Raw genomic sequence first — 11922 nt, 5'->3', positions numbered from 1 at the left:
TTCACATCATCATGTGATTAACACCCATAGTTCACATCGTCATGTGACCAACACCCAAAGGGTTTACTAGATTCAGTAATCTAGTTCACATCGCTATGTGATTAACACCCAAAGAGTACTAAGGTGTGTTCATGTTTTTCTTGTGAGAGAATCTTAGTCAACGGGTCTTTCACATTCAGATCCGTTATGTATTTTGCAATTTTCTATGTCTACAATGCTCTGCACGGAGCTACTCTAGCTAATTGCTCTCACTTTCAATATGTATCTAGATCGAGACTTAGAGTCATCCAGATTGGTGTCAAAACTTGCATCGACGTAACCCTTTACGATGAACCTTTTGTCACTTCCATAATCGAGAAACATATCCTTATTCCACTAAGGATAATTTTGACCGCTGTCCAGTGATCTACTCCTAGATCACTATTGTACTCCCTTGCCAAACTCAGTGTAGGGTATACAATAGATTTGGTACACAGCATGGCATACTTTATAGAACCTATGGCCAAGGCATAGGGAATGACTTTCATTCTCTTTCTATCTTCTGCCGTGGTCGGTTTTTGAGTCTTACTCAATTTCACACCTTGTAACACAGGCAAGAACTCTTTCTTTGACTGTTCCATTTTGAACTACTTCAAAATCTTGTCAAGGTATGTACTCATTGAAAAAACTTATCAAGCGTCTTGATCTATCTCTATAGATCTTGATGCTCAATATGTAAGCAGCTTCACCGAGGTCTAGGGCTGGAAAAAAAGCTCGAAGCTCGTGAGCTAAACAAGTAGCTCGTGACTCGGCTCGAATCGACTCGAACTCGAAGAATAACGAGTCAAGCCGAGCTTTAGTTTAAGATCGTTTATAGACCAAGTTAAACGAGCCAATCTCACGAGTACTCGTGTAACTCGTTAGGCTCGATACAATAGATCAGCCACTCCCAATAAAAAGAAAGATCAGACACTAAACAACCTACGTTCCAGGCGCACAACCCAAGGCCCAGCCGTTGAAAGCCTAGCCTCGTAGGAGACTCATGCGTTACAAGGAAATTATAATTGTTTAGTGATATATATGTTTAATATATACATAATCATTTTTATCATATTTGAGGGTTTTATGTTTATATCTTTAACGAGCTTAACAAGCTAAACGAGCCAGCTCGCGAGTTATACGAGTCAAGCCAATCTTGGGTTTGAGCTTGTTATAATAACGAGTCGAGTCGAGCTAGCTCGTTAACGAAACGAGCTCTAGCGAGTCGAGCCGAGCTAGCTCGACTCGGCTCGAATTCCAGCCCTACCGAGGTCTTTCTTTGAAAAATTCCTTTCAAACACTCCTTTATGCTTTGCAGAATAATTCTACATTATTTCCGATCTACAATATGTCATTCACATATACTTATCAGAAATGCTGTAGTGCTCCCACTCACTTTCTAGTAAATACAGGCTTCACCGTAAGTCTGTATAAAACTATATGCTTTGATCAACTCATCAAAGCGTATATTCCAACTCCGAGATGCTTGCACCAGTCCATAGATGGATCGCTGGAGCTTGCACACTTTGTTAGCTCCCTTTGGATCGATAAAACCTTCTGGTTGCATCATATACAACTCTTCCTCCAGAAACCCATTCAGGAATGCAGTTTTTACATCCATTTTCCAAATTTCATAAATTGTGGCAATTGCTAACATGATTCGGACAGACTTAAGCATCGCTACAGTTGAGAAAATCTCATTGTAGTCAACACCTTGAACTTGTCAAAAACCTTTTTGCGACAAGTCGAGCTTTGTAGATAGTAACACTACTATCAACGTCCGTCTTCCTCTTGAAGATCCATTTATACAATATGGCTTGCCGATCATCGGGCAACTCCACCAAAGTCCACACTTTGTTCTCATACATGGATCCCATCTCAGATTTTATGGCCTCAAGCCATTTCGCGGAATCTGGGCTCATCATCGCTTCCTCATAGTTCGTAGGTTCATCATGGTCTAGTAACATGACTTCCAGAATAGGATTACCGTACCACTCTGGTGCGGATCTTACTCTGGTTGATCTACGAAGTTCAGTAACAACTTGATCTGAAGTTTTATGATCATCATCATTAACTTCCTCACTAATTGGTGTAGGTGTCACAGGAACCAATTTCTGTGATGAACTACTTTCCAATAAGGGAGCTAGTACTGTTACCTCATCAAGTTCTACTTTCCTCCCACTCACTTCTTTCGAGAGAAACTCCTTCTCTAGAAAGGATCCATTCTTAGCAATGAATGTCTTGCCTTCGGATCTGTGATAGAAGGTGTACCCAACTGTCTCCTTTGGGTATCCTATGAAGACACATTTCTCCGATTTGGGTTTGAGCTTATCAGGATGAAACTTTTTCATATAAGCATTACAACCTCAAACTTTAAGAAACGACAACTTGGGTTTCTTGCTAAACCACAGTTCATATTGTGTCGTCTCAACGGACTTTAGATGGTGCCCCTTTTTAACGTGAATGCAGCTGTCTCTAATGCATGACCCCAAAACGATAGCGGTAAATCTATAAGAGACATCATAGATCGTACCATATCAAGTAAAGCACGATTACGACGTACGGACACACCATTACGCTGTGGTGTTCCGGGTGGCGTGAGTTGTGAAACTATTCCACATTGTTTTAAGTGTAGACCAAACTCGTAACTCAAATATTCTCCTCCACGATCAGATCGTAGAAACTTTATTTTCTTGTTACGATGATTTTCAACTTCACTCTGAAATTCTTTGAACTTTTCAAATGTTTCAGACTTATGCTTCATTAAGTAGATATACCCATATCTGCTTAAATCATCTGTGAAGGTGAGAAAATAACGATATCCGCCACGAGCCTCAACATTCATCGGACCACATACATCTGTATGTATGATTTCTAACAAATCTGTTTCTCTCTCCATAGTACTGGAGAACGGTGTTTTGGTCATCTTGCCCATGAGGCACGGTTCGCAAGTACCAAGTGATTCATAATCAAGTGGTTCCAAAAGACCATCAGTATGGAGTTTCTTCATGCGCTTTACACCGATATGACCTAAACGGTAGTGCCACAAAAAAGTTGCACTATCATTATCAACTCTGCATCTTTTGGCTTCAACACTATGAATATGTGTATCACTATGATCGAGATCCAATGAACCATTTTCATTGGGTGTGTAACCATAAAAGGTTTTATTCATGTAAACAGAACAACAGTTTATTCTCTTACTTAAATGAATAACCGTATTGCAATAAACACGATCAAATCATATTCATGCTCAACGCAAACACCAAATAACATTTATTTAGGTTCAACACTAATCCCGAAAGTATAGGGAGTGTGCGATGATGATCATATCAATCTTGAAACTACTTTCAACACACATTGTCACTTCACCCTTAACTAGTTTCTGTTTATTCTGCAACTCCTGTTTCGAGTTACTACTCTTAGCAACTGAATCAGTACCAAATACCGAGGGGTTGCTATAAACACTAGTAAAGTACACATCAATAACATGTATATCAAATATACCTTCGTTCACTTTGCCATCCTTCTTATCCGCCAAATACTTGGGGTAGTTCTGCTTCCAGTGACCAGTCCCTTTGCAGTAGAAGCACTTAGTCTCAAGCTTAGGTCCAGACTTGGGCTTCTTCACTTGAGCAGCAACTTGCTTGCCGTTCTTCTTGAAGTTCCCTTCTATCCCTTCGCCCTTTTCTTGAAACTAGTGGTCTTGTTAACCATCAACACTTGATGTTCTTTCTTGATTTCTACCTTCATCGATTTCATCATCATGAAAAACTCGGGAATCATTTTGATCATCCCTTGCATACTATAGTTCATCATGAAGTTCTACTAACTTGGTGATGGTGACTAGAGAATTCTGTCAATCACTATCTTATCTGGAAGATTAACTCCCACTTGATTCAAGCAATTGTAGTACCCAGACAATCTGAGCACATGCTCACTAGTTGAGCGATTCTCCTCCATCTTTTAGCTATAGAACTTGTTGGAGACTTCATATCTCTCAACTCGGGTATTTGCTTGAAATATTAACTTCAATTCCTGGAACATCTCATATGGTCCATGATGTTCAAAACATCTTTGAAGTCTCGATTCTAAGCCATAAAGCATGGTGCACAAAACTATCAAGTAGTCATCATATTGAGCTAGCCAAACGTTCATAACGTCTGCATCTGCTCCTGCAATAGGTATGTCACCTAGCGGTGTATTAAGGACATAATTCTTCTGTGCAGCAATGAGGATAAACCTCAGATCGCAGATCCAATCCGCATCATTGCTACTAACATTTTTCAACACAATTTTCTCTAGGAACATATCATATAAAAGCAACAACGCGAGCTATTGATCTACAACATGATTTGCAAAATACTACCAGGACTAAGTTCATGATAAATTTAAGTTCAATTAATCATATTACTAAAGAACTCCCACTTAGACAAACATCTCTCTAGTCATCTAAGTGATCACATGACCCAAATCAACTAAACCATAACCGATCATCACGTGAGATGGAGTAGTTTTCAATGGTGAACATCTTATGTTGATCATATCTACTATATGATTCACGCTCGACCTTTCGGTCTCCGTGTTCCGAGGCCATATCTGCATATGCTAGGCTCGTCAAGTTTAACCTGAGTATTCTGCGTGTGCAAAACTGGCTTGCACCCGTTGTAGATGGACGTAGAGCTTATCACACCCGATCATCACATGGTGTCTGGGCACGACGAACTTTGGCAACGGTGCATACTCAGGGAGAACACTTCTTGATATTTTTTTAGTGAGAGATCATCTTCAAATGCTAACGTCAATCAAAGCAAGATAAGATGCATAAAGGATAAACATCACATGCAATCAATATAAGTGATATGATATGGCCATCATCATCTTGTGCTTGTGATCTCCATCTCCGAAGCACCATCATGATCACCATCGTCACCGGCGCGACACCTTGATCTCCATCGTAGCATCGTTGTTGTTTACGCCATCTATTGCTTCTACGACTATCGCTACCGCTTAGTGATAAAGTAAAGCAATTACAGGGCGTTTGCATTTCATACAATAAAGCGACAACCATATGGCTCCTCCAGTTGCCGATAACTTCGGTTACAAAACATGGTCATCTCATACAATAAAATATAGCATCATGTCTTGGCCATATCACATCACAACATGCCCTGCAAAAACAAGTTAGACGTCCTCTACTTTGTTGTTGCAAGTTTTACGTGGCTGCTACGGGCTTAAGCAAGAACCAATCTCACATACGCATCAAAACCATCACGATAGTTTGTCAAGTTGATGTTGTTTTAACCTTCGCAAGGACCGGGTGTAGCCACACTCGGTTCAACTAAAGTTGGAGAAACTGACACCCGCTAGTCACCTGTGTGCAAAGCACGGCAGTAAAACCAGTCTCGCGTAAGCGTACGTGTAATGTCGGTCCGGGCCGCTTCATCCAACAATACCGCCGAACCAAAGTATGACATGCTGGTAAGCAGTATGACTTATATCGCCCACAACTCACTTGTGTTCTACTCGTGCATATAACATCAAACCATAAAACCTAGGCTCGGATGCCACTGTTGGGTAACGTAGTAATTTTAAAAAAAATTCCTACGCACACGCAAGATCATGGTGATGTATAGCAACGAGAGGGGAGAGTGTTGTCTACGTACCCTCATAGACCGAAGCGGAAGCATTGACGCAACGTAGATGAAGTAGTCGTACGTCCTCCCGGTCCAACCGATCCAAGCACCGTTACTCCGGCACCTCCGAGTTCTTGACACACGTACAGCTCGATGACGCACCCCGATCTCCGATCCAGCAGAGGCGCGGGGAGGAGTTCTGTCAGCACGACGGCGTGGTGACGATCTTGATGTTCTCCTGTCGCAGGGCTTCGCCTAAGCACCGTAACAATATGAACGAGGTGTAATATCGTGGAGGGGGGCACCGCACACGGCTAAGGAACAATCTCAATGATCAACTTGTGTGTCTAGGGTGCCCCCCCGCCCCCGTATATAAAGGAGGGAGGGAGGAGGAGGCCGGCCCAAGGGGGAGGCACGCCCTAGGGGGGCAAACCTACTCCAAGTAGGTTTGGCCCCCCCCCTTTCCTATTCGGAGTAGGAGAAGGAAGGAAGAGGGGGGAGGAGAGAAGGAAAGGGGGGGTCGGCCCCCCTCCCAATTCGGATTGGGCTTGGGGGGGGGGCGCCCCCTCCCTTGCTCCTTCTCCCTTCCTTCCACTAAGGCCCAATAAGGCCCATATACTTACCGGGGGGTTCCGGTAACCTCCCGGAACTCCGGTATATTTCCAATCTCACCCGGAACCTTTCCGGTGTCCAAATATATCCGTCCAATATATCAATCTTTATGTCTCGACCATTTCGAGACTCCTCGTCATGTCCGTGATCACATCCGAGACACCGAACAACCTTCGGTACATCAAAATACATAAACTCATAATGAAATTGTTATCGAAACCTTAAGCGTGCGGACCCTACGGTTCGAGAACAATGTAGACATGACCGAGACACGTCTCCGGTCAATAACCAATAGCGGGACCTGGATGCCCATATTGGTTCCTACATATTCTATGAAGATCTTTATCGGTCAAACCGCACAACAACATACGTTGTTCCCTTTGTCATCGGTATGTTACTTGCCCGAGATTCGATCGTCGGTATCCAATACCTAGTTCAATCTCGTTACCGGCAAGTCTCTTTACTCGTTTCGTAATACATCATCTCACAACTAACTCATTAGTTGAAATGCTTGCAAGGCTTAAGTGATGTGTATTACCGAGAGGGCCCAGAGATACCTCTCCGACATTCGGAGTGACAAATCCTAATCTCGAAATATGCCAACTCAACAAGTACCTTCGGAGACACCTGTAGAGCACCTTTATAATCACCCAATTACGTTGTGACGTTTGGTAGCACACAAAGTGTTCCTCCGGTAAACGGGAGTTGCATAATCTCATAGTCATAGGAACATGTATAAGTCATGAAGGAAGCAGTAGCAACATACTAAACGATCGGGTGCTAAGCTAACAGAATGGGTCATGTCAATCAGATCATTCAACTAATGATGTGATCCCGTTAATCAAATAACAACTCCTTGTCCATGGTTAGGAAACATAACCATCTTTGATTAACAAGCTAGTCAAGTAGAGGCATACTAGTGACACTCTGTTTGTCTATATATATTCACACATGTATTATGTTTCCGGTTAATACAATTCTAGCATGAATAATAAACATTTATCATGAAATAAGGAAATAAATAATAACTTTATTATTGCCTCTAGGGCATATTTCCTTCAGTATCGCCAATGGGGAGGGCGGCCTCTGGCTGACCATCATCCGTAATAAATACCTGAGGGGCCAACCTCTGGCCTTTTGCCAGCGTACAGGTGGCTCCCAGTTCTGGCAGTCCGTGGTCCAGCTTCTGCCCGTCCTCCGCCTCAGTACGTCCATCTCTGTTGGATCCGGGGCCTCGACTCTGTTCTGGTTCGACCGCTGGCTTGGGGACTCCCCCTTGGCTGTGCATTTCCCAGACCTATTTGCCATTGCGGCTGACCCTCGGGTCTCTATCGAGACGGCCCTTATTGACTTGGGACGTCTTGCTTTCCATCGTCCCTTCGGCTCTCTCGAGGTGGCTGCTTGGGACTCCCTCCTCCAAGACGTGGCCCTTATGCCGATGAACGTTGAGGAGGACCAGGATGCCATTTCCTGGCACATGGAGCCGTATGGCCGCTTCTCCACGAAGTCCTTGTATGGGGCCATTGCGCCCTGGACGGCCTCGGAACTGTTTAGCCTGATATGGGACATCCGCCTCCCTCTGAAGATCAGGATCTTTCTGTGGCAATGGATCCGCGGACGCCTCCCCTCTGGGATCGAAGTTCTCAAGCGTAACGGCCCGGGCGATGGGATTTGTCCCATCCGTGGCACAATCGAGGATGCTAACCACATCTTCTTCTCGTGCTCTACTGCCCAGTTCATGTGGGCCTGCTTCTGCGAAACGGTCGGCAGCCAGTGGTGCAATACCAATTTCCCCGACTTACTTGCGGAACTGACCGCCTCCCCTCCTCGCTACCGCCATATTATATGGTTGTGCGTTGGGATCCTCGCATGGACGCTTTGGAACATTCGCAACAAGCTTGTCATTCAGAAGGTCCCTCTTCGACGTGCGAATGATGCTATCTTCAAAATGTGTGGCTACTTGCAGCTTTGTGTCACATCCCTAGTCTGGTATGACCTAGGCTAGCTAGCTACTTGTGCATCATATTTAAATTTCATTTAAATTTGAAATGAGCATTGGTGGAACCCTCAGAATCATTTTTGAAAATGACCCAAATAAAAATTTCTCCAAAAGGGTCCAAGAAAATGCTCATGTTGCCCTCTGAAAATATTGAACAGAGATAAAAATCAGAACAATATTTTTAGGAGCTCATGGACATTTTATTTTGGCCATTTGGATTAATTCGATAAATATTTGCATTGGAAATATATTTCTATATATATGAAATATGGCCCAAAAATTATGCCAATTATAAAAGAGCTCTGGAATAATATATCCAGCTCCTGCAAAAATTGGCATAATAAAATTAAATGATTTAATATATTTATTAAATCCAAACAATGTCAGAAAAAAATAGAAAACAGAAATAAAAGGAAGGAGGGACTTACCTGGGCCTCCCCTCCCCTGTGCGGCCCAGCTGGCCGGCCCAGCCGACTGGCTAGCGCCAGTCGTTCCCCTCCTCGCGCCAGGAGGCCAGGGGCGTGTGGCCGGCGCGTGCGCACCGTCGTGCCGCCACGGCACCTGCCTGTCTGTCCTCCCCCTCGACGCCTGGACGTCCGGAACGTCGCCACGCAGCCGCCCCGGTCCTTTTCCCCTCCCTCTCGCTCTCCCTCCTCCCTGGTTCTCTCTTCCCCGAGCGCACCCGAGCGCAGCCGTCGCCATCGCTCGCCGTTGCCATGGCCACCGGCCTCCCCTCGCCTCCCTGACATGCTTCCGAGCTCCGCCACAACCCCCTCCACCTCCTCGTCGAGCCACGAACCTCCGAACGCCCTGTGTAGCCGCCATCGCCACCGTCTTCCTCCTCGGGCTCCGCCGTCCGCCGACGTCGATTCGCCGTCACCAGGTCCTCCCCGACCCCGCTGTGCTGCTCTGCGTGATCGCGGTGAGCTCCGCCGCCGTTCCCCTCTCTTCTCCCTCCCGTTCCCGTGCCGTAGCGCCGCTCCCCACCACGGCCGAAGCCTCTCGCCGCCGTCCATGTCGCCGTCGCCGTCTCGGCCCGCCTCCGCCCAAACCAAGCCTCCCTTCGCGCTCTTGGTGCCACGAGGGTGCCGCCGAGCCCCTCAGGTGGCCTCCCCGTGCCCCGCAGCCCGATCCCGCTCGCGCCCGAACTCCGGCCGCCGCCCCGAGCTTCGCTCCGGCGAGCTCCGGCGCCCCCGCAGCCCCCCCATCAGCTCCCCTGGTTGCGGACGAAGCCGGGCTACGCCCCGGTGCTCTCCGACGCCATCCCCGTGGCCTGTGGCGCGGACTCCGCCGCGTCCAGAGGTCGTCGGCGACGAGCCCCCGTCGCCTGAGCCCTGCCAGGTGGGGCCGGCCCGTCAGGTGATTAGCTTAGTGCTAATCACCGTTAACTAACCCCCCCCCTGACGCTGACCAGTGGGCCCGACCCCCCCTAACCTTTTAATTAACCCTGTTAACCCCAGTGTCACTGACGTGTGGGTCCCACACGTCAGGTTTGACCTGGACAGCCGCGTTGACCGCTGATGCAATGATGACGTCATGCTGACGCAATTATACATTTTCTGGAATTAAAATAATTCAGAAAATCCAGAAATTGATTTAAAATTCATAACAATTCAACCGTAGCTCAGATTAAAATAATTTATATATGAAAAATTATTAGAAAAATGCAACCTTTCCATCTGTACTAGTTTCATGCATGAAAAACCAACTTATACATGCTGAATATGGGAAAACACATTATGGCATATATATAAGAGACCTAATTTAGAAATGCATTTGAACCTTTGGTTCAAATGGACTTCAAACCAATTGAACACTAGTTGCATTAGCTCAACAGCATCACATCTACATGCCATGTTCATGCATCATATTGTTGCATATGATTGTGTATTGATTGCCGGCATCGTTCCTTCTCGATAGGTCCTGCTCCGGAGACGTTCCAGAGTACCTGTCTATGAAGCAGTGCCTCCCTTGTTGTGTTACCAGGCAAGCAACCCCCCCTTGTTCATTTCGATAAAACCCTACTCTCTCGCTCCTGCTCTCAGTTATTGCATTAGGACGACAACGCTTCATCTGCTACTTTGTGCTGCGGTAGTTGAACCCATTCCTCTGCATGACCTGTCATTGCCACAGTAAATAGTTGAAACCCACTAGCATGTGTAGGAGTTGATTGAAGCCACTGATGTGTTCCTACCATGCTATGCCTGCTATTGCTTAGAGTGTGTCAGGTCTGATTCATTGGGAATGAATTAGAGTGTTACGATATGTTCTGATGCTGAGAGTGAAGTGTGTGAACACGATTTGGTAAAGGTAGCGGTGAGAGGCCATGTAGGAGTACATGGTGGGTTGTCTCGCTGGAACCATCCTTAAGCACTGAGTTCTATGTATGTTGTCCAATGACTCGATACTACCACACATTGGGATCCTTAATTGACTCTCTCGGCTTATTAACCAACTTGATCTCTGTCCAGGAGTCGCAACTAGTTTCTGGTGTTTGTAGGTAGTGCTATTTTTCTACCAAGTGGCACCCGGCAGGGTGGGCTTGGGACAGACTAGGCACAAGTGGCCCGGTGTACCGAGTGGCACCCGGTTGGTGGGCTCGGGAACCCTGTACACATCGTTTGGGGCCGTAAGCGACACCCCGGCCGGATCTCCTTGCGGATGGAACCCGAATAGGTGATAAACCTGGACTAGAGTCTTGTGTGGTTAGTCAGGTCGTGGCCGACACCCTCGCCAGGCTTCCGCTTGAAGGTTGCCGAGATACACGACGTGTACATGGCGGTAAGTGGCGAGAGCGTGTGTGAAGAAGTACACCCCTGCAGGGTTAACATGATCTATTCGAATAGCCGGGTCCGCGGTTATGGACTTCTTGGATGCTTACATGGTACATAGACAACTTGAAGTGGATACTCTAAAATGCTCAAGACAAGTGTGAGTGCTATGGATGGCCTTCTCGTAGGGAGACGGGGATGAATCCATAGTAGTGTATTGTGTGGTGATTAGTGGACTCGTGTTCGTTGTTTCACCTCAAAAGTTTCTGGTAGTCGTAGAACAGGATAGCCACAGAGTCAAAGCTGGCTTGCTGCAACTAAACCCCACATTACCCTTGACACAAATGCATGTATGCTAGGATCTGATGTAAGTCTTGCTGAGTACCTTTGTACTCATGTTGCTTCATTTATGTTTTTGCAGCGGAGACTTCGGTCTTTCTAGTGTTCTCGTGGACTTCGACTAGTAGCTAGTACCTCAGCTACGATCTTGATCGGATGTTGTAGATAGTCAGGCTTCCAGCCTTTTTCAGTTGTAGATGTCTGTACCCAGACATGTAATGCTTCCGCTTGTTGCTTGTATGCTCTGTATGACGGGTCTTGTGACCCCTGTTTGCAATAAATGCTATGATGGCTCTTCTGAGCCTTTATCTATATAATTGTTGAGTTATGCTGTGATGCCATGTTGTACAGCACATACTTGCATGTTATGCGTACGTGTAATGTGTAGTGCTATGTGTGGGATCTGACTATCTAGTTGTTTATCTTTAGTAGCCTCTCTTACCGGGAAATGTCTCCTAGTGTTACCGCTGAGCCATGGTAGCTTGCTACTGCTCTGGAACACTTAGGCTGGCCGGCATGTGTCCTTCTTCGTTCCTGTGTCTGTCCC

This window comes from Triticum aestivum, chromosome 3B (genome assembly GCF_018294505.1).
Source record: "Triticum aestivum cultivar Chinese Spring chromosome 3B, IWGSC CS RefSeq v2.1, whole genome shotgun sequence".
In the NCBI taxonomy this organism is placed as follows: domain Eukaryota; kingdom Viridiplantae; phylum Streptophyta; class Magnoliopsida; order Poales; family Poaceae; genus Triticum; species Triticum aestivum.
This window is presented reverse-complemented; position numbering follows the sequence as displayed.